This window comes from Ochotona princeps, chromosome 10 (assembly GCF_030435755.1).
Source record: "Ochotona princeps isolate mOchPri1 chromosome 10, mOchPri1.hap1, whole genome shotgun sequence".
In the NCBI taxonomy this organism is placed as follows: Eukaryota; Metazoa; Chordata; class Mammalia; order Lagomorpha; family Ochotonidae; genus Ochotona; species Ochotona princeps.
In genome coordinates, this window is record NC_080841.1 from 29490720 (window position 1) to 29497709 (window position 6990).

The following is a 6990-nucleotide window of genomic DNA, read 5'->3' on the forward strand; positions in this document are numbered from 1 at the left end:
AGGGGGCAAGGGTACAGCTCATAGGAAGAAGGTAGTATATAGAACAGCTACATCTGATGATACAAAGCTTCAGAGTTCTCTCAAAAACTGGCTGTGAATATAGCTGGTATTGAAGAACTCTTGCCTGAAATTTAGAAGCTCCTTTCTTCCCCTTCCCTTCTGGTGCTGTCAGTGGTGGTGATCACCTCTGAGAAGAAAAGACCACAGATAACACTCAGCATCCTTGCTTGGTTGTGACAAGGGCAGTTTTTGGATGGACCATGAAATGCTTCTAAAGTAGCCAAGAATTAACTCTCCTAACTTTTTATATAATAAGCATGTTACCAACAAGGTGAACATGATAACAGATGATGGGACCATTATTCATTTCAACAATTCCAAAGTTCAAGCTTCCCTCTCAGCTAACAGCTTTGCAATTACTGGTCATGCAGAAGCCAAGCCAATCACAGAAATGCTTCCTAGAATATTAAGTCAACTTAGTGCTGACAGCCTAACAAGCCATAGGAAATTAGCGAAACAGTTCCCATGGCGAGCGTTGGATAGCAAAACACCAAAAGCAGAAGACATTGATGAGTAAAATGATGATGATCCAGATCTTGTAGAAAATTTTGATGAAGCAGCAAAGAATGAAGCTAACTGAATTCATTTTTGGTTTTTGGAAACTAGCATGAACTAGATTTAACAAATTGCTATGTGGTTTCAAAGTTTTACCAACAGAGAAGATCACCTGTTACTAGTTCAGTCATATAAATATTTTACATATGAAGAATTTTAAGATGTATAGAAAGGAAGTCCAAAGATGAGGTCTCAGAATAGAATGAACAAAAGACAAACACGATGAAAAGATAAGAAGAAGATTGGAAAGAAAATAGTAATGTGGAAGGTAAGGGTGTTACTCCAGGAACAAAAAGAAGTGGACCTCAAGTAGGTGAACCATGTGTAAAAACTGCACAACTATTAAGATAAAGACTGAAAGGTCATTGATTAATCAGCCATGAGGGCTCTGCTTATATTGGTGGTAGCTGCTTCAGTTGAGAGAATAGATTTCTCAAGACCTGTAGAGTAGCTGATTCACAGTAATGGTGGAAGTGTAGACCATTCTTTACAGCAAGCCCATGAAAAGGGGAGAAGAAAAACGTGATAATGTAGGGCAAGATATGATAAGCAGCAGAGTCTAACACAACCTCAAAAGATGCTGCAGTTTGGTGTGCTGATTCACAATAACAAATAATAGCCAGCAAATCACTTATTGGCTCATGGTAAGTGCCAGGTAAAATCACTTCCTTTGTAAAGCTCTAGTAGATGCCCTAGATGAGATTTGGTCCTGATTTGACAGGCCTTCTTTTTTCCTTTATTATGTTTTACTAATATGAAGAACAGATTTCATGCATCCAATACAGTTTCAAGGAGATAACCTCACTTCCCTCCCCTTCTTCCCACCCTTTAATCCTCATACTCCCCCTCTCTCCCTTCCATCACCTTTTGCAAAGACATAATTTGAATCCACTCTATATTGACAGACTTAATTCATCACTAGCCATAATATTCAACAAGTAACAAGCAAGCGGAGCACAGTAACCCCGCTCTCCCTACCTTCTCTTCAGAGCATTTATAACAGCAGTCATTTTCCATTGACTTTTTGTAACTACCTGTTTGGGCTGATTTCCCCTACTGATTACAAACTCCATGCAGGTAGAAGGCACATCTTGTTTACTCAACAATCTATCATTACAGCATTAGCATTGTTCCTAGAAAATATCAGCCATTCAATAAACACGTGTTGAATACAGAACCCGAATACTTTTCTTTTACAGATGAAGAAATTAAAACCCTGTTGTTAAGTTACCTGCTGTTGGTTACACAGCTAGTGCAAGCAGGTGGAAGTGAAGGTGTGTGTGTTCATTTCCAGCTTTTGAAAGAATGGCCACCTCCTACTCACAGCATACTCCGTGTACTCTCAATAAACATGAAACAACTGCTCTCTTCCAAAAGTACTCACTCACTGCTTTAACTGCCTCACCTGTTACATTCACCTAACATCACCACCAGCTCTGATGTAACGACTCCTCTTCTTCAATTTATCATTTACTGAGTGCTCACTCCATGATCAACACACAAGTGCTAATGGCTTTACAATCATTTCCTGATTTGATTTTCCTAAAAATTCCTTAGGTTGTTTCATATCATTCCTGTTTTACTAAAAAGAGAGCTAAGACTTAGACAAGTTAGGTACTTGCCAAAACATGAAATGCCAGAACCAAGATATAAACACGGGTCTGTCAAATTCCAGGATGCAGGATTTTATCCACCATGCTAAACTAGTTCACTGACAATTTCACTAGCTCTCTTTCGGAGATGATTTTTTTTTTTAGATTTATTTATTTGAAAGGCAGTTACACAGAAAGGGAGATATTTTTCTATTAACTGTTTCACCCTCCTCAAATGGTCACAATGGCTTTGGTTGTACCAAACTGAAACTCCATCTGGGTCTGCTCTATCCATGGCAGAAGTCAATCTACTGAAAACATGTTCTGCTGCCTTCCAAGATGCATTAGCAGGGAGCCAGGTAGGAAGTAGAGCAGCCAGCACTCACACAAGAACCCATATAGGATGTTAACATCTCAGGAGGTAGTTTAACTCACTGAGCCACAACACTGGTCCACAATAACTACAAGATTTTTTTTCTATAAAGACATTCTCTCCTTTGGGGAAATTGTAATCGGTATTCAAGGAGACCACTGAACTCCTTTAAAGTACAATAAACTGCTGTAAGATAAACCTATGGAAAGAGGGGTCAACAGTGAGTAAAGCCACCACCTGTGATGCCAGCATCCCATATGGGCTCCAGGTCAGTCTGGCAACTCCACTGATCCAGCTCCCTGATTATACACCAAGGAAGGCAGCAGAGAAGAGTGCTTGGGCCCCTGTACCCACATGGGAGATCCAGATGAAACTCTTAGCTACTGGTTCCTGACTTCAGTCTGGCCTAACCCTAGCCTTTACAGCCATTTGGGGAGTGAATCAGTGGAAAGAAGAACTTTCTGTCTCTCTCCAATTCTGCCTTTCAAATAAATAATCTTTTCAGAAAAAAAGTATGGAAAGAAAAATCTTACCTATAAAGCAAATCATAGAATGTAAGTGAATTTAGTGTTAACTTATTTCAGGAGTATAAAATTCATAGTCAAGAAATATACACAAATTATTTTACATTGGAATAAATATAGATATATATACAAAAGTAGCACAAAATGTTCATAGAAAAATACAATTATAAAATTTATTTTGTTGCAAAAAATTTTGAAATTCATGAGTATTTTTCAAAATATGCATACTTCAGATTTTGTAAAGACCTCTCATGTAAATGACATACACACTATAAATATAACATTAATATTACATTAGTCATGTCACAAGAAGATAAAATGTTCTAGCTTCTTTAGATTAACACCCTTCAAACCTTATCTGTTACGCACTTTTTTACCTTTCCAAGCAGCAATTTCATTTAGTGTGCACATTCCTCATCCTTCCTCAGCAAACCTGTGGTAATTTAAAACATCTCATACAATGAAAAACAGAAGAAAACTGTCTGAACACAAATATTTGTCTTTGAAATAGGTGTGAAAGTCAAGCATCCTAACTCCATGGATTAAACTGTCTGTGACTAAAGAAATACAGTCATGTCTTTTAGCAAAAACATTGATGAAAGCATTGGAAAAACAGGATTTCTGTTGCCGCTCATAAGCCACCACTCAGCAGCTGTATGAAGCTAGTGAGTTCATTTAATCTCCACAAATCTGGTTCTACAGCTGTTCAATGAAGCCATGAACACAAGCTCCCCCTCCCTGCAATTCGGTAACTAATGCAAGAATGGCTGAAGCAAAAAGTGCAGTCAGACATGAGGGGCTGAATTCACTCAAGCTGTAAGAAAAAAACCCTCTAAACCCTCTCCAGCATCAAGACAATCCTCCCAATGCCAACTAGACATCTTCACCTAGAAGTACCTCATTCATTTCATCTCAACATGTTGAAAACTGAGCTCATCATCCTCCCATCTCCCAAAAAACCTCATCTTGTACTCCCTCTTTCTATTATAGTCATTTTCATCAACTCAAACTACCAAGCAAGAAGTGACTCTCATCCCATTGGTCACCCAATGCCATTGATGCTGCACGCACCTGCAATGTCTAACTCAGTATTTGCTCTGCAGTTTCACATTCACTTCCTTAGCTGACCTTATCTGAAATTTGAACAATTTCAATGATCATCCTGTCTCTAACACTTCAACTGAAAATCTGTCTCCATTATTCTAGTGAAGTTATCCATAAGACAAAAAAGCAAAACTTATCCCTATTCTCAAGTTATAAATATCTATGGACTAAATTGCCTATAAGAGGCAAATTCCTTAGCCTAGACTTTGGGTAACCTACACTGATGACTCAATGATGCAATATATACCATTTTTTTCCAATTTCTATTCTGCCTTTCTCAGTAGCTTACTTTTTCTCATTCTCACCTATAGATCTAATAGCATCTATAGATCTAATAGCATCTATAGATCTAAATATGAACATATGACAACATTCAACAGGGAAAAAAAGGGAATGTTAGTAGACAGCCTTATCAGACTGAGGAAGTCCTTAGCTGGCCTCAAATTTCATTGACCATGTTGCCTCACTCATCCAGGAATAAATCAAGCTCTCACAAGGAGAATGAATTCATTATATATATAAAATATATGCTTATGTTACATATATATATATATATATATATATATATGTTTGTGTTACACAAACAGCAAGCTGGATTGGAACTGGAATAGCCGGAACACGAACTGGAGACCATATGGATGTCAGTGCTTGCAGGTGGAGGATTAGCCAGTTGTGCCATTGCTCAGACACCAAATGAATCCATCTTAGTAGTCTCAGACAAATTAAGAACCTTCCTTTGGACTGGGTTCTGTCCAATTCTCCAGCACAGCAGCCTAGTGGCTAAAGTCCTCACCTTGAACGCACCAGGATGCCATATGGGCTCCAGTTCTAATCCCGGCAGCCCCACTTCCCATGCAGTTCCCTGCTTGTGGCCTGGGAAAGCAGTTGAGGACGGTCCAAAGCTTTGGCACCCTGCACCCGTTTGGGAGATCCAGAAGAGGCTCCTGGCTTCAGATTAGCTCCAGCCGGTGCGGCCACTTGGAGAGTGAACCATTGGACAGAAGATCTTCCTCTCTGTTTCTCCTCCTCTCTGTTTCTCCTCCTCTCTGTATATCTGACTTTGCAATAAAAATGAATAAAAAAATCTTTTCAAAATTGCTTGCTTTGAAAAATAATTTTTAAAAGGAGTAATTTGTCTTTGCCGTGGTTTATGACACAAAGATCCTAAGATCTGTGAAATTTCCCACCCACCCACCACAACCACCTCCTCTACCCTACCACCCCCTCCCCCAATGATAAGATTCTCTTGCTGGAGTTGGCTTTGCAGTACAACAAGCTGAGTCATCCCTACAGCAATGACATCCTTTATAACAATATCACTTATATGTGCCAGTTTGAGTCCTAGCTCTTTTTCTGATACAGATCCCTGCTAAAGTACCTAGGAAAGAAGCAAAATGTTATCCTAGTGTATCGGCCCCTGCCTCCTATGTGAGAGACCCAGTGGGAGTTTTTGACTTCTGACTTCAGCCTAGCCAAGCTTCATCTCTTGGTACCATTAGGGACTGAAAAAAATTAATGTACAATCATTTTGTCTCTTTCTTTTTTTGTGTCACACTTGCTTTCAAATAAATAAATCTTTAAAAGAAAATGCCTTGCTATCCATAATGAGTCCCCTTTGACCATACTTGGTTTTTACATTAATTAGATGATGCTTGCTGGGGATCCTGAATATGAGCTAACAACAAAACAATACTTAAATATTCAGAGGGTTAGAATTATCAGCCTTCCAGTTCCACACCTCCAAGGAAAAGGAAGAGGCTCACTAAGCAACGGTCAATGACTATATCATGCATACCTACATAATGAGACTTCAGTAAAAATTGTGGGACAAAGAGACTAAGGAAGCTTCTAGATCAGTGTCCGTAGGCAGGAACTAGCATATTGGCACTGCTGAAGAGGGTATAGAAGTTTCCTACTCCTCTCCACATATCTTACCCAATACAATTCTTTCATCTGGGTGTTCCTGAGTGGCACCCTTTGAAATAAACTGGTAATCGTAAAACATTTTCTTGAGCGCTATCATTTCAGTGAATTACTAAAGCCAAGAAAAGGGTCATGGAAATCCTCTTAATGGTAGTTGGATGCACAGAAAAGTGGGTAGTCTAGGCATCCCATTTGTCATTACATCTCAAGCAGCAGCCATCTTGTAGAACTGAACCACTTGCAAGAGGGACATTTGACACGTGAGATAAATTTTCAGACAGATATCAAGCAGCTAAGATAATGAAGAGGGTACGAGAATTCAAGAAATACTATGAGAGCATATGAAGATGTAAAACCGTAGGACAATGCAGAGAACAGGTGGAACTGGATGGACACACACAATTAAGCAAAGCAATGGGAGGGACTGAAGGACACTAAGCAGGATAGCAACAAGCTCAAATAGGAATCTACAAATGCAATTTAATCAGATGTGTGGAGAACAGGTTAGGAGGCAAAACTGAAAACAAAAAGGTCATTAGTTGATGTTCTCAACCAAGACAGCAAAGACATAGAGAAGGGGAGAAAAAAAAAACACAATTGTACCAGTCCAGGTGTGAGGTTTGACTGAGTCACTGAATTAAACTAAAGGTGATGAAGAAATCAAAGATGTTAAGAAGTATTTAAATTAGGTGTCAGTAAATCACAGTTCCTGAGGCCAAGTCAGACCCGCCAACTGTATTTTCATAGACCAAAGTGAAGAATGGACTTTGGATTTCCCAATGAAATATAGCATTCAAAAGAATATTTCATGGCACACAAAAATTATATGAAAATCAAATCTCAGTCTCCATAAATAACA

General features: G+C 38.9%; 1 pseudogene; it reads left to right on the plus strand.

The window, feature by feature from the left end:
* The first annotated feature begins 276 nt into the window (after positions 1-276).
* LOC101520798 (transcription factor BTF3 homolog 4-like) lies at positions 277-731 on the plus strand (annotated as a pseudogene).
* Positions 732-6990: the final 6259 nt, after the last annotated feature.